Source organism: Schistocerca piceifrons, chromosome 1 (assembly GCF_021461385.2).
Source record: "Schistocerca piceifrons isolate TAMUIC-IGC-003096 chromosome 1, iqSchPice1.1, whole genome shotgun sequence".
Classification (NCBI taxonomy): Eukaryota; Metazoa; Arthropoda; class Insecta; order Orthoptera; family Acrididae; genus Schistocerca; species Schistocerca piceifrons.
This window is the reverse complement of record NC_060138.1, coordinates 230,423,985-230,448,390: the sequence shown is the minus strand read 5'-3', so window position 1 is coordinate 230,448,390 and position 24,406 is coordinate 230,423,985. Positions and strand designations below refer to the sequence as shown.

The following is a 24,406-nucleotide window of genomic DNA, read 5'->3' as shown; positions in this document are numbered from 1 at the left end:
ATCTAGTGAATCTTCCCAATTGTGTTTGGAATACCGGAATGCTGGTATAATGGCATGTTTCTATGCATTTCTTGTCAAACAATGATTGTAACTGTATGGTCATAGGCAAGAGTGAATCAACAATAAATTGTGTATTTCGAGTTACTCAGCACTAAAGTTCAGTCACAAAACAAATCTGCTGGGGTAATGAGGACAGAAAATGACATTCATCAGACCCTTAACATATATTCAGTATTATTTATTTGCTTTTCAGACAAATCGGACATATTACAGAACTGTAAAAGTTATGCGCATTACAAGTACCTGCAGTGAAAATTGAACAACACCAGTGTCTCATCACAGATTTTACCGGTAAAACACAGATGTTTTGGTCAACCAGAGAGTACGTTACATACTAATAAGAGAAAATGTGTTGTGCATTTCGAATATGTGAGGCTTCACACTAGTCTTCTGACGTCCTTTAATCACTGTCATTCCTGCATTCTTCTAAAATGGTGCTCACTATGGGGAATGAAGCACGGCATTGTGGTTTTTCTCTGGTATACTTGAGGCTCTCGCAATGAAGTGAAGTTCACCTAGCCGATTCTTTAATCTTTTAGTGAAACTTACTTCCTAGTAGTTGCCATCATCATTGTGTATGTACTTAAAATGTATTATATTCGTCTTATCATCGGTGACTGTGATGCATCTCGCGCTCATCCAAGCTACAGTTTCTTTACTGTTTATTTAAAACTGAAGCAACAAAGTTGACGTTGGCGGTATACAATAGCAGTTGGAGATTTTAAGAATGAAACCGTCTTTTGCAATTCATACGACAGTACAGTGATACACCTTTTTTTACTTCCCTTTTGTTTCCCTTGATACGTCAACCTGTCGGCGGTGCAGTTATTTTTCTTAGCTTACAACCGCAAACACCTACACATTGCAGGTGTCTTTTTATTTGAAATATGTCACAGCTTTTGTATGTTTGTTGACAACAGACTTACATTCAGGACAATGATCTTTCGTCATTCTCTTATCCTTAAGTGAACCAACTAAGTTTCTAACGCTGACTATGTTCTTGATATCCCATTGCTATAATAATTATCTAAAAATGTATTTCTGTGGATTAATGTGTGTACAGTTCTCATCTTACTTCCCAAGATGGTACCATAATACACCATCATTTGTCAGCTCACTTTCGTGTATGACATCAATTCCACATTAACGTATACAATTAGAGACATTTTAAGCCTTTTGAACCAAGTTTGTGTACTTTTACGTAGAAAACGTACGTACGTTCACTAAATGATTCACCAGAAAATGTCACGTATTCATCACTAGAACCACACTCGGTATCACTATCACTGTCATTTGACTCATGTTCTACAACTTGGTTCATCATCTTGTCAATGCATTTAATTCACTTTCAGAACAGAAATAACCGTCGATTTGACGTACACTAGAAGCGAAAACACGAAAAATATCTTTCGCTATCCAACCATGGTCTTTGTTTGGTTTACCACATGGATTTTTATTATATTCAACATCAACTGTCATTGCGAACTCAAAATGTCACAACCTGTTCACTCTGGACTAAGACTGTCCAGTCGTATTAAATAACTTTACACAATCAATAGTCGAGAAGTACAGTAACATTATAGAAGCATTACAGCCTGTCTGACATTTGGATGTTATGTGAGAGCGAGGCGATATGAGAATCGGTAGGCGGAAAAATTAAGTTACTATTTAACAGTAGCAAAGGATTCCTATATCACCAGACGAAATTACAATCGTTCATCTATACTGTGGGTTCCTTGATTGCTCTGAAAGATGACTCACCTGAACTACTAGTTCCCTTTATTGCACGAATGAATGAGAGATTTACTTAACTTGATACAAGCCTTTGCTACATGAGCGCTTGATAGTTTACAGCTGTCATTGACTATTAAAGCACAACTTGATGCTTTAATTAACAAACTCTTCTCTTGAAGTACAGTGTTCAACATTTACAAAAGCATATTTCCGTCTGAGTACTTGAATAACTTTATCGACCTTCTAAGTTAACTGTGGCAGTATACCGTGACCTAGCGGTAGCGTCATTGATTAGAAATCAAAACATGCTTGCTTCTGGATTCGAAATCGACCACAGCTTACACTTCGATCAATAATCACCATTTGGCGGCCGAAGACTTCCGGCATGAGAAGTCTCCCTCAGTCTGTCAACGGCCTTGTCAAACAGAGCACAGGGGCGGACAGATGGTTTGGGCACTCTCTTCTTCTTGGGGTGGTAAACTGCCCCTAAGGGTGGAAGAATCAGCAATGATCAACAGAATGAGGATTCAGAACGCAATGGAAACCACGGCAGTAAAGACACATAATGTTTATCCAAAGGACATGTGGCCTGTGATTGAAAAAGTGTCATGATGATCTTTCCATTGGCAAAAGATTCCGGAACAGTTGCACGTTAGGAACTCCAGGAGGGGACTGCCAAGGGGAAAATGACTATGAGAAAAGAAAGAATAACCAACGACAGAATAACGTTCTACAAGTCGTGGCGTAGAATGTCAGAAGCTTGAAAAGGGAAATGCAGAGGATCAATCTTGATACAGTAGTGGTCAGTGAAGTGAAATGGAAAGAAAACGACAATTTCTGGTCGTATTCGTATAGGATAATATCAATAACAGTAGCAAATAGTACAAGATTGTTCTTATCTGAATCGACAGCAAACCAACATCGACAACGATAGTTCAGGTATGCGTGCCGACGTCGCAAGCTGAAGATGAAAAGATAGAGGAAGTATTTGAGGATATTCAACGGGTAGCACAATACGTAAAGCGAGATGAAAATATAATAGTCATTGGGGACTGGAATGCAGTTGTAGAGAGTAGAAGAGAAGGTTACAGGAGATTATGGACTTGGGACAAGTAATGAGGGAAGAAAAAGACTAATTGAATTCTGTAATACGTTTCAGCCAATAATAGCGAATACTTTGTTCAAGAATCGCAAGGGGAGAAGGTATACTGCGGAAAGGCTGGGTGATAGGGGAAGATTTCATTCAGATTATATCATAGTCAGACAGAGATTCCTAAATCAGATAGTGGATTGTAAGGCGTACCCAGGAGCAGGTATAGACTCAGATCACAATATAGTAGTGATGAAGAGTAGGCTGAAGTTAAAGAGATTAGTCAGGAATAATCAGTACGCAAAGAAGTAGGATACGGAAGTACTAAGGACAGACGAGATACGCTTGAAGTTCTGAGTCCAGTCGGCAGTACAGTTGAAGAGGACTGGACATCTCTAAACAGGGCAAACACAGAAGCTGGAAAGAAAAACATAGTTACAAAGAAGGTAACTGCAAAGAAACGATGGGTAACAGAAAAAATACTTCTGTTGATCGATGAAAGATGCAAATACTAAAATGTTCAGGGAAATTCAGGAATACAGAAATACAAGTTAGTGAGCAGTGAAATTACTGGGACGTGCATGGATACTGAAACGACATGTGTGCAACAAAAATGTGAAGAAACCAAAAGAGAAGTGATTGTCGGAGGGAGTGACTCAGCATATAAGAAAGTCAAAACAACCTTCGGTGAAATTAAAAGCAAGATTGGTAACATCAAGAGTGCAACGGGATTTCCACTGCTAAGTGCAGAGGGTAGAGCGGATAGGTGGAAAGAGTACATTGGAGGCCTCTATGGGGGGGAAAGATTTATTTGATGTGATAAAAGCAGAAACACAATTTAGAAGAGATAGGGGATCCACCATTAGAATCATAATTTAAGGGAACTTTGAAGTACTTAAGATCAACTACAGCAAAAGGGTTAGATAACATTCCATCAGAATTTCTAAAGTCATTGAGTGAAGTGTCAACAAAAGGGCTATTCACGTTGTTGTGTACAACGTATGAATCTGGAGACACAATACGATTTTAGGAAAAAATATCATGCACACAATTCCGAAGACTGGAAGAGTTGACAAGTGCGGGGATTATTGTACAGTCATCTTAACAGCTAATGCATCCAAGTTACTGACAAGAATAACATACAGAAGAATAGAAAAGGATATGGTAGGTGACGATCAGTTTAGCTCTAGAAAAGGTAAACGGACGAGAGAGGCAATTGATAATAGAAGCAAAACTAAACAAAAATCAAGAGACGTTCATAGGGTTTGTCGAACACGAAAAAGCGTTCGACAATGTAAAATGGTGCAAGATTTCGAAATTCTGAGAAAAGTAGGGGTAAGCCATAGAAAGAGAAGGGTAATGTACAATATGTACAACAACTAAGAGGGAATAATAAGAGTAGCTGAGCAAGGACGAAGTGCTCGGATTAAAAGGTGTGTTAAACAAAGTTGTCGTCTTTCGCTCTTATTGTTAGATCTGTACATAGAAGAAGCAGTGATGGAAATAAATGAAATGTTCAGAAGAGGAATTAAAATTCAAGATGAAAGAATATCAATGATACGATTTGCTGATGATATTGCTGTTCTGAGTGAAAGTGAAGAAGAATTACATGGCATGCTGAATGGAATGAACAGTGTAATGAATACAGGAGATGGACCAGAGTAAATCGAAGAAAGACGAAATTAATGAGAAGTGGCAGAAATGAGAATAGCGAGAAACTTAACACCAGGACAAATGGCCACGAAGTAGATGAAGTCAGTAATTTTATTACGTAGGCAGCGAAATAACCAATTACGGACGAAGGAAAGAGGACATAAAAAGCAGACTAGCATTGAAAAAAAGGGCATTTGTGGCGAAGAGAAGTTTGGAGCAGAGCATTATATGGTAGTGAAACATGGACTGTGGGAAAATCGGAACAGAAGAGAAAAGAAGCGTTTGAGATGTGGTGCTACAGACGAATATTGAAAATTATGTAGGGTGATAAAGTGAGGAGTGAGGAGGTGCCGCAATGAACCGGAGAGGAAAGGAATGTGTGGAAAACACTGGCAGGAAGAAGGGACAGGATGTTAGGACATCTGTTAAGACATCAGGTAATGACTTTCATGGAACTACAGGGAGCTGTAGAGGGCAGAAACCGTAGAGAAAGACAGAAATTAGAATACACCCCTCTATGCAAGGGTGCTGAGGTGGCGTTCGACCTTACGGACTCCAGTGAGGCCTTGCTGACGACGTCTGTGGTATCGATGTTCGTTGCCCACTTTGGTGTGGAACCGTGATCTCTGGATGAAAGCATAGACTACATTTGTGCTCTGAATGATACTCTAAGGTTTGTGGAAGGGGTTACATGGTATTTCATCGATGGAGGGCGCACGAGAAGAAAGATTATCTGTAATACACGTCAAAATCTCTCCAAGATAGAGGAAGTAATATAGCTCTCGTTTGTATTCGTACATGAACTCGCACAAGTTTCAGAGGCTCACCGCAATGTACGACTTTCCTGTAGTATCTCCCATTCGAGTAGCGCTTGCAGCCTATGTCCTCAATTATTTTCTGAACTTATCCCAATCTCCTCTACAGTGTTAATCGACTATACCTCCCTCTATTACCGTGGAAGTTATTACCTCATATCTTGACAGGTATTCTATCAGTCTGTCCCCTTTTCTTGTCAATTTATCCATGAACTCCTTTCCTGCTTAGAACCTTCTCTTTCCTTACCTTAACGGTCCACCTAATTTCCAACATTTTTCCGTATTTCCAGTATTTCCACAGTCCACTTTTCTCTACTATGCAATCGTGTGCTTGAAACGGAAATTCTCAGAAATTTTTTCCTCAAATTAAGTCCTATATGTGATACTAGTAGACTTCTCTTGGCTAGGAATACCCTTTGTGCCTATGTTAGTTTATGTTCTCCTTGCTCCGTTCGTCATGGGTTATTTTCATCCCTAGGTGGCACAATTCCTTAACTTTATCTACTTATTATGATGTAAAACGTCTCTCTGCTCCCATTTCTACTACTTCTCAATACTTTCGTCTTTCTTCGATTTACTCTCAATCCATATTCTGTACTCAGTAGACTGTTGATTCCCTTCAAAAGATCCTGTAATTCTTCTTCACTTTCATTGAGGATAGCAATATCATCAACGAATATTAACACTGATATACCGTCACCTTAAATTTTAATCCCACTTTCAAACCAACCTTTCAAATCCGTCATTGCTTCTTCGATATATATAGACTGAAAATCAGGTGCGAAAGACTACGTCTCTGGCTTACATCCTTTTTAAGCCGTGCACTTCGTTCTTGATCTTCCACTCTTATTGTTCTCATTTGCATCTTCTACATACTGCTCGTAGAAAGTTAACTTTTCGTTTGTTATTCACACTTTTTCTTTTGGTCACCTCCTCCTTGGCAGATTCCTCCCGGAGATTCCAATGGGGCTACTCCGGAAACGTTTGCCAATGGAGAGGTCATCATGATAGTTTTTCAGTTACAGACCACATGTCATGTGGATATGCATTATGTGTGGTTGTATCTTTATGCCATTGATCATTGCTGCTTCTTCGGCCTTTTAGAGCAGTTTCCCACTCCAAGGGCAACAGAGTGCCCAGAACATCTGTCCGCTCCTTGGCCCGCTTCAGCAAGGCTGTTTCCAGAATGAGGGTGACTGCTTATGCCGGAAGTCTTCGGCCGCCATTGCTAATGATTTTTATTCAAAATTTAACCAGTGGTGGGGTTTGAACCCGGGAATGAGGTTGTTTAAAAAAAAAAAGAAAAAGTGAAATCTTGTGGGACTTAACTGCTAAGGTCATCAGTCCCTAAGCTTACACACTACTTAACGTAAGTTATCCTAAGGACAAACACACACACCCGTGCCCGAGGGAGGACTAGAACCTCCGCCGGGATCAGCCGCACAGTCCATGACTGCAACGCCTTAGACAGCTCGGCTAATCCCGCGTGGCTGAGGTTGTTTCAGTTGCTAATAAAAGACGCTACCCTCCATTTTTGTTGATCTCAGTTTGTTCCATATTGTTCGTTGATTTAGACCGGGGCGGACGTCCGATGACACCCATTTAGGTTCTTCGTTGAACCGGGCATTCAGGTTCTTGTTGCCAAGGATAACTAACACACTGACAGAACACGCTGAGCTACCATGCCGACCTCGAGACCACGGGTATGAACAAAAATTTACTTCTCTGCGTACACCTATATCTTATTTCATCCCGTGATACCTTATATCCAATTGAGAAATGAGCCATGTGCGCGCCCTGATAGCTGTTCTGGTACTCGTTGAACCTCATTGTTCGCGTTGCTGAGCTAGGATTTGTCGGGTGTCCCTGTGGTGGCTTTATTTCAGCAATACGAGGACGGCTGAAGGACGTGCACAGCACGCAGCTGATCTGTCTGCTCAGGGGGCCGTTGGCTGGAGATCTGAGGCAAGTGGGCCATTGGACGGAGTCGAGCTTGGAATCGTGGCTTGCACCGAAGCTTACAAGGGGAGGCCACGACGTTTGGAACGCGGATTTACTGTAAACTTCGTACACTCCATGAGGACAACAAAGTGTGTAAGCAGTAGCGCGTACTTCTCAAGCGTCATTGAGAACACCGCAAGATAATTTCGGTCGTCAAATATACATCTGTGCGTGGCCACTTTTACCATGAAGCGGGTGTAGCCGACTGGTGCCGGCACTGTAGCTCTGCGTGTTCGATCAGAGCGTTATCTATCCTTTCTAATACAAAAACTGAGCGAACGGATCAACGAACGAACTAAATGGGTGTTATCCGACGTCCTCCCTGAACTAATTCAACGAACGATATAAACAAAAAAAAAAAAATGTGGTTGGCGTCCAAGCCGCTGGATCCCTGGATCGATTTCCGTTCGTCATTTTTTAAATTATTTTCAGCAGAGTCGTTTTCTTTACTGTCCGCAGCTCGTGGTCGTGCGGTAGCGTTCTCGCTTCCCACGCCCGGGGTCCCGGGTTCGATTCCCGGCGGGGTCAGGGATTTTCTCTGCCTCGTGATGACTGGGTGTTGTGTGCTGTCCTTAGGTTAGTTAGGTTTAAGTAGTTCAAAGTTCTAGGGGACTGATGACCATAGATGTTAAGTCCCATAGTGCTCAGATCCATTTGAACCATGTAATTTTTTTTCTTTACTATCTATATTACAATTGATATAATGGGGAAAATAAGTGTAATCGGATGAACTTTTATTAAATTTACAATGTTATTTGGCAGTCTGCCGGCCTGAGAGGCTTTGCGGTTCTAGGCGCTACAGTCTGGATCCGAGGGACTGCTACGGTTGCAGGTTCGAATCATGCCTCGGGCATGGATGTGTGTGATGTCCTTACGTCAGTTAGGTTTAATTAGTTCTAAGTTCTAGGCGACTGATGACCTCAGAAGTTAAGTCGCATAGTGCTCAGAGCCATTTGAACCATTTTTTTGCAGTCTACTAATTTTTATTATCACAAGTAAGGTAATATTCATAACTATCGACTAGTAATCGACCAAACGCATAAAGTGATACTGAAAATGTATGCTTGCCGTGATTTGAGAAATCCCTTATACCAGGAAGGAGCCCGAAACGACTTGTTACCTCCAAGTTTTGACCGGCCCAGACGGCTTTCGAAAGATGTACAATTAATCGTCGCTTTCGACATTACGAGTACAAGTTGCAGGATGGTATTTTTCGTAAAAGCATGGAAAACAAAGTTAAACGGCACCAGCTGCATTGAATAAATGCTATGTTTCCGCATACGCAAGGTCTTTTGACGTTTTCCGTGGGAAAACAAACCTCGTTAACATTTTCAAAAACCTCTGTTTCAGACGATAATTTGGAAGCAAACCATGCATAACGCAGTATTTGCTTAAAAATCGGCGCTTATAATTGGTTATGCAGTATCGAGTGTATTGTAATAGCGTCTTCCGAGAAGCAATTTCTCGTTCTCTTTCGATTAAATACGAACAGTTTTGAAGGCACGGACAAGCACGCATTTTCAGTATCACTTTATGCGTTTGGTCGTTTACTAGTCGATAGTTATGATTATTATATTATTTGTGATAGTAAAAATTAGTAGACTGTCAAATAACACTTTAAATTTAAAAGTTTTTTTCAAAAACATTTTGTTCCATATTGTTCGTCGAATTTGTTCAGGGCGGACGCCCGATGACACGCGTTTTCTTTTTTTCTTTTTTTTTTAATCTCATTTTATTCGTTTTCGTTCGTTGTGTCTGCTCTTTGCGGACGTTGAAAGACACCCGTTTCGGTTCGTTGTTGATCCATTGACACAGTTGTTTTTTTTTTTTTTTTTTTTTTTAAAATTACAGAGGACAGCTAGCCCTCTGGCCGAACACGCTGAGCTACCGTGCCGGCATTTATTTAAATGGTTCAAATGGCCCTGAGCACTATGGGACTTACCATCTATGGTCATCAGTCCCCTAGAACCTAGAACTACTTAAACCTAACTAACCTAAGGACATCACAAAACACCCAGTCATCACGAGGCAGAGAAAATTCCTGACCCCACCGGGAATCGAACCCGGGAACCCGTGCGCGGGAAGCGAGAACGCTACCGGACGACCACGAGCTGCGGATCCCGTTCAATTTGTTCGTTGATACATTCGCTCAGTTTTTTTATTAGAAAGAGTTGCTAACGCTCTGATCGAACACACTGAGCTACCGTGCCGGCACCACTCGGCTACACCCGCTTCATGGTAAAAATGGCCACGCAGAGATATATATTTGACGACCGAAATTATCTTGCGATTTTCTCGGTAACGCTTGAGAAGTACGCGCTACTGCTTACACATTTTGTTGTCCTCATGGAGTACTACGAGTGTACGAAGTTTACAGTAAATCCGCGTTCCAAACGTTGTGACCTCCCCTTGTTAGTGACGGGCTGCTCCCTGTGTTTGGATCACTGGAGTTTACTTCGCGGGCCGCGCCTTCGCTTACTGGAGCGTTGAGGCTTTACTCTGTCTTTAGTGTGACGAGGCCAAAATTAGTTCAAATGGCTCTGAGCACTATGGGACTTAATAACTGAGGTCATCAGTCCCCTAGACTTAGAACTACTTAAATTTAACTAACGCAAGGGCATCACGCACATCCATGCCCGAGGCAGGATTCGAACCTGCGACCGTAGCAGCAGTGCGGTTCCGGACTGAAGGGCCTAGAACCGCTCGGCCACCGCGGCCGGCTGGCTAGGCAAAAGGTGGAGCTCATTTTGTGGAGTTCAGAGCTGCCTTGTTTGATTCACGTGGAATTCTACATCGTCCATGACTGACTTTGGCCTAATGCAGAAAACATGGTGAGCTACATATTAGACGGACGTTACCGTTTTAGAGGCGGTTTGCGAAGCAAAATCCTACTCCGTCACAATTAAGTGTCGTTTGTTGTTCTTGCATGATCATTCTACTGGTCGTAGTTTGGCCGACGTGTTAGAGGTGGATTAGCATCCTGTGCTTCACTATGCCTAAATCTGTTCTGATTGTAATTATTGATTGTGCATTTGTAAATTTAGGTATTTTGTATTCCTGAAAAACTCCTTGTCTCAAGTTTGCCTCTTGTGTTCTACGTCCGTGGTTTTTTGGGGCACATCTGTGAGATCTTTCACTTGCTATCTTATTTGCCTTCTGACTACATGTTTTAGAGTACATTCTCGTTCTGTGCTTTGTTCACGAAAGCACGTAGTAACGCCTTTTTGTAATTTGCAAGTTTGTAGTCTAGTGTAAGGATTTCTCCTATTTATTCTAAGTCAAAATATTATTTAAGTGTAACTGCGCTATTGCTGTGTGTATATGGTAATCTAAAGTCAGACTGACTGAATCTAAGTACTTTCATTGGTGTGGCAAGAAATAAAGAAAACGAGATTTCTGTTGCATGTTCTTATGCCACTAGTGTTTAAGGGGCGTGTCTGTGGTTCGTCATTCGCTTGTTACATAGATCTACTTTGTATTCTGTGACCTGTTCTGAATCGAGTAACCCTCCGCCTTCTGAAAGTAAAGCTCCTGTTAATGATGGTAAAGCTTAAATTCTATTACAGCATTCTGATCCGTCCTCTTCAGGGACATGAATAGTTGAATAATATAAATAAATTTCACAAGCTGCGACATGGTCGTGAGTGAAATAGTGACCCGAATATAGAATAAATTTCTTTTACTTTACGTCTATGGTCACAAATTTTTTGTCGGCAGACTATCGGTTTCGGTCTATAATGACCATCTTCAGATCTGTTTTATAAAAACATGTCCTACTGTACTGCAGCCATAGTGGCATAGTTATTTATAAAACAGATCTGAAGATGGACATTGTAGACCGAAACCGGTGGTCTGCTGACAAATAATTGTGACCATTGACTTAAAGTAAAGAAAATTTACTATATAAATAAATTTTTTTTTTAACATCCTACTCTGCTTCACAGACGTGGATAGTTTGTCTCCTTTATAAACGTTTGATTTCGTTTTTGTTTTAGTACTGATAATAAGACATTCTACTTTGTCTGCTTCAGCAGAAGTATACAAAAGGTCCCCTCTTAAAAACTTTGGATTAGTGGTTTCACTCTCTACTTCACAGACGTATATACACGTTAAGAGTATTGTAGGAAACGTTGCGAAGCTCTTTGTAAAATTCTTGAACCCTTAGTAGAACATTAAGCTTCGTTTTCAGTTTGCTGATCCGTGTAATCATAAGTTTGCCCGTTGTGGCGAATCAGTTTTACTTGTTTTGATACTTGTAGGATAAGTCTCTTGTTAAATAAGTAATTTTTTTAAAATTTCATTTATGCTGACCACCTTAGTACTCCCATACCCCTGCTCCCTGCCAGCTCAAGAATGAATGCTGTTGGTTTACAAAACAGTCTGCGCACTGGGTTTGTGAGTTGTTCATCCTCAAAAGCCGGTCTCAGATCTCATGTGCTATGTTTATTTCTTTATAAGGATATTTATTCTCGACGCATCAATGTTCTACGATAGTACGAAACTTTGTCAAGCACCTTTTTGAATGATTCTTTGAGGTTTGTTTACATACCGTTTTAAATGGTGTATGACTCTACTGTCAGATTTTTCACTTAATTCTCTAAGCGTCCTCCCCCTCCCCCCTACGCCCCTTCCCCCTCTCCCTCCCCCCTCCCCCACACACACCTCCCCGGCCACCTGTTGTGTGGATGAGGTCTACCAACACCTCGCGAGCGCTCAGCGTTTCATTTACGTCTTATTGAGAGTTACAAGCTGTCTCGTCTGTGATAATCCCAGAGAGTTATCCAAGGATAAAGAAAATGGCAGTCTTTTTCGTTCGTAGCTGCTTGGACTTCAGCTATGTTATGGAGTTTGAGCATTGCAATTGTTCCAGAAGCAATTGCTTAACCAGGTCTGGATACAGTTCTTACGCCGCTGAAAATACACTGACTTTTATGAAGCCACTCTGAGAAACTTTATCTCTAATTTATCTTCTTTGGTTATCTGTATCCTGCTAATAAAGTGACATCGAAAGCTGAAATGGCAATTTCTGACTAAGCGAAAATGAATTACAAAAAATACATATTCTTGAAAGTATCTGGTGATATACTACGTTCGATAGGCTGGCAGTTGTATCACTGTTCACTGGGCTGCGGTCGTGGATGTTGTTGTTGTTGTTGTAGTCTTCAGTCCTGAGACTGGTTTGATGCAGCTCTCCATGCTACTCTATCCTGTGCAAGCTTCTTCATCTCCCAGTAACTACTGCAACCTACATCTTTCTGAATCTGCTTAGTGTATTCATCTCTTGGTCTCCCTCTACGATTTTTACCCTCCACGCTGCCCTCCAATACTAAATTGGTTATCCCTTGATGCCTCAGAACATGTCCTACCAACCGATCCCTTCTTCTAGTCAAGTTGTGCCACAAACTTCTCTTCTCCCCAATCCTATTCAGTACCTCCTCATTAGTTACGTGATCTACCCACCTAATCTTCAACATTCTTCTGTAGCACCACATTTCGAAAGCTTCTATTCTCTTCTCGTCCAAACTATTTATTGTCCATGTTTCACTTCCATGCATGGCTACACTCCATACAAATACTTTCAGAAACGACTTCCTGACACTTAAATCTATACTCGATGTTAACAAATTTCTCTTCTTCAGAAACGCTTTCCTTGCCATTGCCAGTCTACATTTTATATCTTCTCTGCTTCGACCATCATCAGTTATTTTGTTCCCCAAATAGCAAAACTCCTTTACTACTGTAAGTGTCTCATTTCCTGATCTAATTCCCTCAGCATCACCCGACTTAATTCGACTACATTCCATTATCCTCGTTTTGCTATTGTTGATGTTCATCTTATATCCTCCTTTCAAGACACTATCCATTCTGTTCAGCTGCTCTTCCAAGACCTTTGCTGTCTCTGACAGAATTGCAATGTCACCGGCGAACCTCAAAGTTTTGATTTATTCTCCATGGATTTAAATACCTACTCCGAACTTTTCTTTTGTTTCCTTCACTGTTTGCTCAATATACAGATTGAATAACATTGAGGAGAGCCTACAACCCTGTCTCACTCCCTTCCCAACCACTGCTTCCCTTTCGTGTCCCTCAACTCTTATAACTGCCACCTGGTTTCTGTACAAATTGTAAATATCCTTTCGCTCCCTGTATTTTACCCCGGCCACCTTCAGAATTTGAAAGAGAGTATTCCAGTCAACATTGTCAAAAGCTATCTCTAAGTCTACAAATGCTAGAAATGTGGGTTTGCCTTTCCTTAATCTGTCTTCTAAGATAAGTCGTAGGGTCAGTATTGCCTCACGTGTTCCAATATTTCTACGGAATCCAAACTGATCTTTCCCGAGGTCGGCTTCTACTAGTTTTTCCATTCGTCGTGGATGTATTTGTCATATTCTTTCGCGTAACTTATGGCATAATACCGCTGCAAATTGATTTCACTGACATGGTTTGATATTTTATCGCGCGGTAAACATCTCACATAACTGTCACAAGATCCTACCCTCTGGCATTAAAAACAGAAGGTATTCAAGATTTTCTACAAGGGCCGTCTGGCAGTGCTGTGACGACTGGGACCGGTGGGCGAAACGTCCCGTTCCCCTTGCTGTCGCTTCAGTGCGTCGCACTGTTTACCACCGACGTCTTCGGGTCCCCGATCAGCTTCTCAAAATAGTTCTAGCGTAGAAGCGCACCGTCTTATTGGAACCGATGCCGGGAGACAATGCAAACAGGCCAACAGCAGAACTAGCTCACTACTTTCGGTCGGGACTTCGCAGCGAGCAGGCGTGTTTACTTTTCCCTTCGGAGCGTCTCAGGAAAAGATCGTTAGGCTTAACTTAAGATTCGAGTAGTACATTACGCCTTTGGTTTGACGTAGGTCAACAAGGGCGTCAAGGAAGCAATGTGGTACGTCCAAGAAGCAATTATGGGAACAAACCAAAGATTCAAGGTAAAAAGATCGTCTGTGACAAGAGTGGCTGGTGACATTATTATCCTCAGTGAGAGTAGAGGAGAATTACAACAGCACCTATCGAATGAAATGAACACTAATAAAAACACGCTATGGACCGACAGTAAACCGAAGAAAGACGAAAATAATGGGTATCAGAAATGAAATTAGCGATGAACTAAAAAAAAAAAGACAAAGGAGGTAAAGTAGTAAACGAACTGAAGGAATCCAGCTACCTTGCTAGCAAAATAACACGTGTCGGACGAAATAATTGGAAGAATGCTAGAAGTAGTCTAGTGTAAGCGAAGGAAACATTCGCTGCTACAGTAATACCAACATAGACATGAATTCGGGAAAGAAACTCATGAGAATGTCAATCTGGAGCACAGAATTGTGTCACAGTTAAAGATTCACAGGCGCGAAACCACCGGAGTGTATGGAGTAGAAGCGTTTGAGGTTTGATGTTACAGGAAGCTGCTAAAAATTAAATTGACTTGTAAGATTAGGAATGGGAAGTTCCTCCGCAGAATCGGCTAGGAATGGATTATGTGGGAAACAGACTAGAAGGGACTCGACGGAAAAACGCCTGTTAATACGTAAGGGAATTACTTCCATGGTACGATAGGGTGCTGTACAGGGCGAAAACTGTAGAGGAAGACAGGTAATGACGTACACACTGAGGTGACGAAACTCATGGAATAGCGGGATGCATATACATAACACAGCTGGCGGCAGTAGCGTGTACACTAGCTACAAAAGGGCAGTGTATTGGCAGAGCTGTCGTTAGTAATCAGGTGATTTATGTCAAAAGGTTTCCGACGTGATTACGCCGCACGACCGGAATTAACAAACTTTGAACGCGGATTAGTAAGTTGGGGTTAGACTCACAGGACATTTCATTTTGGAAATCGTAAGGGAATTCAGTATTTCTAGACCTACAGTGTCAAGAGTGTGCCGAAAATACCAAATTTCAGGCATTACCTCTCACCACGGTGAAGGCAGTGACCGGTGGCCTTCACTTAACGACGGAGAGCAGCGGGGTTTATGTAGTGCTAACAGGTAATCAACAATGCGGGAAACAACCGCAGGAATTTTAAGGAATTTTAACATTAAGTGTATGTTTCGTCCACCCTCTAAGATTAGGGCACTACTCGGGTCTTTGAAAGATGATTTGGGGCTTAAGGAACCCGGTGTGTACAAAATTCCGGTCAATGTGGGAAAGCTTACATTGGCCGTTCCATTCGCACAGTGCATGACAGGTGTGTGGAACATCGCCGTCATACGAGGCTACAACAGCCGGAAAAATCGGCAGTAGCAGAACACTGCTTAAATGAGGGACACAGTATGAAATTTGATGAAACTGTGGTAGTTGTCAACATTTCCTGTTTTTGGAACAGTGTCTATAAAGAGGCGATTGAAATTAGGTTGACGGATAATTTAATCAACAGAGACAGTGGGTTTCCTCTTAGTAAGACGTGGAATCCTGCATTATCTCGCATCAAAATCGAACGTTCTTCGGTGCGGCCCTGAGTGCGATATATCGTTGCCAGCAGTGTTCCACTAAGGGCGGCGCCACCTCCCTGTCTTGGAGGGCAGCAACCATGATGGGCGGCGCATGCGCCGTGTACTGAACGGTTGCCTATATAGGACGTCGAATTGCAGTCTGGCGTCAGTTCTCAGCGGGACTCATCAGCAGAAGCAGCATTTTTCTGAAGATGGCGACTAGTTGGATCGCCGAAATATCAAGTTGATTTTAGCATCCGGCAGCAAACCCGAAGAGTTTCAATACTGTCTATTATTATGCATGAGTAGCAACGTAACCTGCCGTCTTTCTTGGCTTTGATACTCACCCTGGGGTATCAAAATAAAGAAGCAAGTAATTAATGAAACGTTCGTTCTACTCTTAGCCATCATGTGTGAAATATCGGCCGTCTGATATACCTTTCAAACTTTGTTAACACTCTTAAATTAACATATGTTTTTGGGTGTGGTCCGACTTCAGCAAAACACAATTTTGTTTTATGTCCCACACATGTTTCACTGCAGTTGCAGCATCATCAGTGTTTTTTTTATTATTATGACTGTTAAACATTGTCTGTTTTTCTTTACTGTAAAAACATGATACAGCAGAAAAAACCACACCTTGTGGTAAGGAGGTATGAATACATAATTTTATGTGCTCTTCAAAAATCTGTAATTACTATTTAGAAACTAATATTTACATGTATTTAAACAGTAAAGAATATGCCTTACGTTTAACAGCCATAACAATAAAAAAAAAACACTGATGATGCAGCAACTGGAGTCAGCATGTCTGGGACAAAAAACAAAACTGTGTTTTGCTAAAGGCGGACCCCACCCAAAAACATATGTTATTGTTAAAGCAAACACAAAAAAAGAGCTTCAATGTCAAGATGATTAGCTCTTAAATTAACTTACCCAACTTTTAATTCACCGCAATATGGCTCGACTTCACGGTGACGAAACGCGCTTCCTACAGATATTTCTTTTTCATCAAATTTGATGAGGAATTGAGTTGAAATCTGTTTGCTTTCGGGGGAAAATTTAGAGGATATGTGGAAAGGTAGCGCGTGGAGACATTTGAAAGGAAACTCTACAACTGTGAGTTTATTACAAAGGTCGATAACCCATATGGAATACATGACTTATTGTTAGATTAACAGTAAAATATGTATAGTCCCTCATCTGTAGAAGTCAGGTCTATACTGCCAGAAGGACAAGAAAGTTTAAATTTCCCTCACCGGAAGATATGAGCTGCATATTCCCGCTCACTCACACTTTCTAAGATTAAGCTTTAACAAAGAGTGGATAAGAAGAGGAAGCTAATTTTTGAAGAAGAAAAAAAAAAGCACGTGAATTCTCTTCTCAATGGGCTGCAAAAACAGTGCCAACAGAGGCAAGAAATATGAATGTGGCCTTAGACAACCATCTTCCACCACTCATTACATCAAGTGGACATTTTGTCTCAATTTTTCTGTAGTTCCTTGTCCTTTTCGAAGACGATACTGCATCGTCAGCGAGAAATCTGATAGGGCTACTGAACCTATCTGATATGGCCATACGTGCTGGAAAATATTAGCAGTCCTCTTACACTCCTTGGGGACATACTATTTTAGTTTCATTTCTGCTTTATAACAACAATTAGCCCAGAGCTTTAATTACATCTCACCGTTATGTGGCAGTGCAGCAGAATTTTTTCAAACTCCCAGTAGCACTCGCCACGGAAATCAAGTATAGCAGCCACAACATAGTATGTCGAATTATGAACAGAACAGAAATATGAAGTTGATGTAGCTGGTTCGATCTACGTTTACTTCGATGGATTGTTAGGGAGCAGCAGCAAATTGTACCCTGTGGCCCTCGCACTAAATAGGTCGAATTGTATTTATCTGCAGTGCCGACACGGATATTATGCATGAGCAGCAAGTGGAAGCGATTTATTCGTCAGTGAAAATTATTCGCTATATGCGAATGACAAAGTGGATCTAACAAGAAGGAAATATCATAGAAATTATCTTTGTAAACCTGTGTTTTAGCTTTCCCATCACGATTTGTCCGATAAAGTGTCACAGTACGCCGGATGTTTTGTGTATTTCCCAGCCGATCGCTAGAGATTCAGCTGTTTAACATTTGACCATCGAAGCAGTAAGTGTCTGTCGCAGATTCATTGTTCAAATTGTAGAGAAAGCAATGATGCCTCTCAATGCATACGTAAATTTTTACGCTGTTCTGCATGATCACAGCACTGGGAGCAATAGATGGCCACAGTTAATTAAAAATGGAATTTGTTTTTAGTCACCAGACTTCTGAAGGATTTGATGTGGCCCGTCACGAATTCCTCTCGTTTGGCAAGTTTTTCATCCCACAGTGGGAGTAGCATCAAGGTTCCTTGATTATTTGTTGAATACATCCCAATCTGTGTTCTCCCCTACAATGTGTTCCATCTACAGCTGCCTCTTGTGCCCTGAAATTTATTCTGTAATATTTTTGTGCTGGCGTAAGCTGTAGCCAGCACACAGGACGGCAAAGAGATTGTAAGAAGATCGACAGAGGCCAAAGACAGACTCGCGAGACATGCTCCGCCAATGGCAACGCCAATATTTAGAATGCCGCCGCGGGCTGGAGAGCCCAGTCATCCAGTCAGTCATCCAGTGAGTCAACTAGTCGAGTCCTCAGTCGCAGCCCAGTGGGAGTCTCAGTCGCAATTAGCTCAGCCTTTAGGTCAGAGTAAGTCAGTACCTCGTGACCAGATTAGTGTGCATAACGGGACGTGTACTTCACCAACAGTGTGGCTAATGTGGACTATTACAGAAGAGCTTGTACCACAAAACATGGACTATCTTAAGATACTTCTTGTTCTTATGAATAAAGAACCACGTTAACATATGCATGCAGTTGTGTTATAGAAAGAGGATGCTGGCACCAAACGACATTATCTCCGTGCTTCCCATGGTACAAGCCTACAGTGACAACGAGGCGACACAAAAGTTTTAAAACACCTTCTGACATCCGGTCCCTTATTTTACTTCTTGTTTTTTGAATTTTCCTTTCTTCGAAGTTCCTATGGAGTACTCTCTTGAACGCATCGATTCATTTTCTTTTCGGTTTTCTCACAGCCCATGCTTTACTCCCATATAATGCTGTGCTCCAACGTCCACCCTCAATAGTTTCGTTCTCAGGTTGAGGCCTATCGTCTGACAGCGGCAGACGTAATTCGAGGGTAGTACAAATTCTTTCTATGAGCTAATCCGTTTCTTATATCCACCTTGCTTGTTAATCAAGTACTGGCAGAGTTCTTTCACTTCTTCTGCTAAGGCGTCCCTTACGCTGTCGTTAAATTTAAATCTGATTCCCGCTACTTCTCATTACTTTCGCCTTCCTTTGGCTGACTTTCTCCTTTTCTGGGCTCATTACACACTAAATAACATTCAACAGGTCCTTATCATTACACGGGATAGCAATGTCATCAGCAAATATTAGCATTGGTAGCTTTCCCCTTCAAATTTTATTCTCACTCCTAAATTATTCCCTTAATGTCATTGATTCATTGATGCACAGGTTGAAAATTTGTGGAGAATGACTGGACCCTTCCCTCACGCCATTTTTAATCCGAGCCATTTTACTGTCACCTCTTGGATCTTGTACATACTGTATATCATTCGTTTTACGCTATGGCATGCGACTATTAACGTGAGAATTTCGAACATTTTGCACCATTTTACGGTATCGAACGCTTTTCCTAGATCGAAGAGAGATATGAAAGTATCCAGATTTTCCTTAACTCTTGTCATCATTGTCAAACGCAATGCCGGAACTGCCCCTGGTACCGTTACCTTTTTGAAGGTAACGTGATCGTCGTCAGACAGATCATCCGTTTTCCTTTCCATTTTTATGGGTCTTGGTAAACAAGACCAGAGAAATAAAGTATTGACGGAATTTGCTGTTTTCGTCAAAGAATAGGACATAGACATAAGCCGCCCATGCGCAGGAATAGCGCGAGTAGCTAACCTGCATGTTGTACTGGCGAGCAAACGACACCGGTTCACGACTCATAGGCAACAGCCGCCATCTCGTGCTGAAATCTTGAGAACACCTTAGTCATCATGCTGATGCAACATGACCGCGATCCCAGCAGGGCACATGCTACCAAAACGGTGCCTTCTGAAACAACATACCACAGCAACATTTAACATGCGTGTTGGTACAGAGTAACGCCAGAATCTAGAAGTAACTCACAAAATTTGTTAATCTTATTATGTGCCTCATGCAACAAGTGAAAGATTTCATTGTTGACACCATCGAGCCAGGAACAGTACACGAGGCCATTGTCAATGCATTATACCAAAATAATGAGACCCTGATCTCCACTTCTGACGTTTGAGCGTGTTCTGGCGTACGTAGAAAAATTAATTCAAAGTGTTTTCAGTGACAAGTGTGATCTACAAATGGTTCTGTAATAACTTCACTCAGATAACATGATTAGAGCCATATGTTATCTTGCTTTAAGTCAAGCACTAATTCCTAATTTTGGGATTACCATTTAATTACTATGGATCGATTTCAAAGCAAAGGCCGAGTGGCACTTCTAATTTGTATCATCAAATATAAGCCAGTGCACTTTAATATTCTAAATGACGAATTTTAAGGTGTGGCAGGCAGCATTACGATGCACATAACCAGTCTTCGCGTGGTTCCATAAGTATAACATCGTACTACTGTCAGTTCGATGTTGAACTCCGGGAAATAAAACGTCAAACCACCTGGACTATTTATTATATGCGAAGATTTTATTGAAATACTAACGGTGCAAGTGGCGTTTCCGTGAGAAACTCTTTGACAGAATACTGCATTCCTGTCTCTTTCTAAACTAGCACCCTGCCCCCAATCCTTTCCCAAATCTAATCACAGATATAGCGATAATTCCATATTTCTCTTCGCCCTTCCATTCCCCTCCTTTATGAAACTTTTTGCAAGTTAATTCCATGGATTTTCCAGATTCATTTACATCGTAGCACCACCTGTACCACTCCCGTTGTGTTTTTTGTAGTAGTATTATCAAATGGACTCATTTTTATTGCAATTTAATGGCACTATTTCATTCGTTTTAACTGTAGATATAACGACGTTCTTATTATACCGGTATCATGAAGAACAGCAACATAGCTTTTACCAGCGCCCTCCTCCCACATCCCCCTCCATTGCCCCTTGTGTGTGTGTGTGTGTGTGTGTGTGTGTGTGTATGTATCTTGTTCTGTATGTAAGACCTCGTCATAGTGTGATAAAACTACAGACTTTTGGACTATTGTTGCAGGCTGCCCTCAGCAAGGTGACTTACGTTGATGAACGCAGCCTGAAGCAATACCAGGTATCTCAAACGTCGTTAGTTTTCAATATAATTCCTATGGGTATGTGAACGCCTTGTCAACGTGATAAATTCTGCGATGTTTCGAACACTATTGGAAATGACCTTCCTCAGTGTGTTTTTGCTAACTACTGAATAAGAAAAGTTTTGGTTCTTATATACTGGCTGAAGAGGCTGTTATCGTAATCTTATTGGATACTGAGGATCAGGTGAAGGAGTGTTAGACGTCCTTTGTTTGTGTTTGTACTATTTCTTTTCATTGGTGAAAACAGACGTCCTAGACCTGTGTCTGTGTCTGTTTCCACCAATGAAAAGAAATAATGCAAACACGAATGAAGGACATCTAACATCACTTCCCTTCATCCACAATACCCAATAAGATTACTATAACAGCCTCTTCTGCCAATACATAAGAACCAAAAGTTTTCTCCCTCAGCAGTTAGCAAAAACACTCCGAGGATAGTGGCCGAAACGTTGGAGAATTTTACACATTGAAAAGGCGGTCACATATCCAGAGGAACTTCATTGACAATGACGAAGTCACATCCCCAGAGGAACTTCATTGACAATGACGAAGGCCACGGAAGCCTACCCTTACATTTACCTGCTGGTTTTATCACATCATGAAGCTGTCACACACGCTAAAGAACTGTATTCAAATGAATTCCGCCTGGGAAGTAGGGCCTACTACAGCCTTCCAATAAAGAAAAATTGTAAACATTGCTGCCATTTCAATGCCGTCTTTCCGTGAGTACGTAGTTTTTCATTTGTGTCAATATGGATCGATACTACACAGCAAACAACCTCAATCGACGTTTCCACATTTGCACAGTAAACTATCTCCCTCAACTTTAAGGAACTGAAATATAGGACTGTCAATTATTACAATTAATATGAGAACAGAAAATATTATACTTGGTGGCTGCGCACTGTGCAATGCGTGACAATTGCGCAGCTGATGATTACCGGCAAAATTTTTCAGTCGTTAGCAGGGCACAATTGCAACAAACTTCGAAGATGAGGGCCTTATTGGGCTTTAGCATTAGCTGCCGAATAATACCATACTAAACAAGTCGTTTCAGACCACAGGAAAGGGGTTAATGCACGGGTTAATTAACTTAGAAAATAACTTTTTACTATAATCGCCGTAAACCAACATCAGAGACTTGGACATCAATATTAACCTTGCAGATACGTTGAGTAAGTCTGAGCATTAGTGCTGATTACGACTATAATCATGCGGTACATCTGTTTCTGTAGAAAGGCAAGGTCTTTGGTGAAGCGGCCGCTAGACGATCAGTAATATGGACAATATTTCCTGGATGCCTAATAATATTGAGTAGGCAACGGCCTTGCCGCAGTGGATACACCGGTTCGCGTCAGATCACCGAAGTTAAGCGCTGTCGGGCGTGGTCGGCACTTGGATGGGTGACCATCCAGGCCGCCATGTGCTGTTGCCATTTTTCGGGGTGCACTCAGCCTCGTGATGCCAACTGAGGAGCTACTCGACCGAATAGTAGCGGCTTCGCTCAAGAATACCTTCATAAAGACCAGGAGAGCGGTGTGCTGACCCCATGCCCCTCCTATCCACATCCTCCTCTGAGGATGACACGGCGGTCGGATGGTTCCGATGGGACACTTGTGGCCTGTAGACGGAGTGGTTTTAATAATATTGACCGTCTAGGAGTGAGATGGCGAGGTTGAGCAGTAATATTGACAACTTTGAAAATGTACTGCGATGCCTGGAAACATTGCTCCGCCTGTGGGGGCTATTGACAAAATACTTGGCAGTCCCTCGCGTGCTACACAGAGGAAGGAAGTATGGTTTATTGTTGTGTTGAAAATGAGTTCAAAAGAAGATGAAAGAGCATTAATATCAGAGTGCACCGAAATGTATACGTCATCACCGGCATTGTGGGATGAGCACAAAAACAGAAATGTTAAAAGTTATGAATCGTGTGGTTTGTTGTTCAGAACGGCCACTAAGGCAGATGTTTTTAAGAAATTTAATTAATGTAATGAGTAAAAGTATATATCGATATTTGTCTCTGTGAATGCATTCCTTACCCAAATATAATTCTGCAGTGTACATATTATTGCATGACACGTTTCTGTAACTGTATCTCAAATACAATACTGTAAGGTGAAACTGCACGTATGCGAGTATATTTCAACTCTTCGAGAGACTTGCCAATAGGCATTCGGGAGGACGACGGTTCAATCCCGCGTCCGGCCATCCTGATTTAGGTTTTCCGTGATTTCCCTAAATCGCTCCAGGCAAATGCTGGGATAGTTCCTTTCAAAGGGCACGGCCGACGTCCTCCCCAGTCCTTCCCTAATTCGATGAGACCGATGACCTCGCTGTCTGGTCTCCTTCCCCAATACAACCCAACCAAACCCTTGCAAGTAGTAAGGTATCGTAACGTTTGAGAAGTACTGACATTATAGAACTGCGGCTCTCACTGTATTATTTTGTTTTTTCATTATGTGGATACGGGGATCCGCAGTAATTTATCCGTTACGGTGGGGGGGGGGGGGGAAGGGAGATGGCAAGTGTCTATGTATGAGGATGCCAATTTATGGGCTGAACCATTTCGAGTAATGTATGAACCACCAGCACACAACACTTAATCTTTGTTTTTCGTTCAAGCTCTATTTACTCAAGTTTTAGTGAGTGACCTTAGACGCTCCTTGACTTAATTTTTCATCCACCTTTTTTCTGCTTGCAACAGGTAGAGCAATTATCACAGCAGCAGCATCTTCATCCCCAACGTTCCGGATGACCGCATTATTGCAAAATATTATTGGCAATATTATTGAACTGTCCAGCGACAACTTCAGTAATGTTGCACAATATTAATGTGCAATATTATTGATTGTTCAGTGGCCGCTTAAGAAATTGTGCAGTAGTTGAAGCGTAGCAGCGATAAGAACACGCGCAAAGGGCTCGTTACTGTATAGACTCACACATAGTTACTCTGACGTAACACAACATAATATTATTTTGAGACATTATAACCGTCATATCTCGTTGCTATCCTAAATCTTATGCTGCAGATAAGTTTGAATCCAGACCTCAAGGAAATTACAGGTAATTTTTTTCACGTAAATGTAGATATTTTTTGTAATTATTCCGTTTCTTTAACATATGCGTACAAGAGACACATGTATTTGTATGTTTACTGCTGCACTTACAACCTAGCATGAAGCTGTACACAATGTAATAT

General features: G+C 41.5%; 1 pseudogene; it reads left to right on the top strand.

Moving 5' to 3' along the window:
* The first annotated feature begins 22,521 nt into the window (after window positions 1-22,521).
* On the top strand, window positions 22,522-22,639 carry LOC124724775 (annotated as a pseudogene).
* The last annotated feature ends 1,767 nt before the right edge of the window (window positions 22,640-24,406 follow it).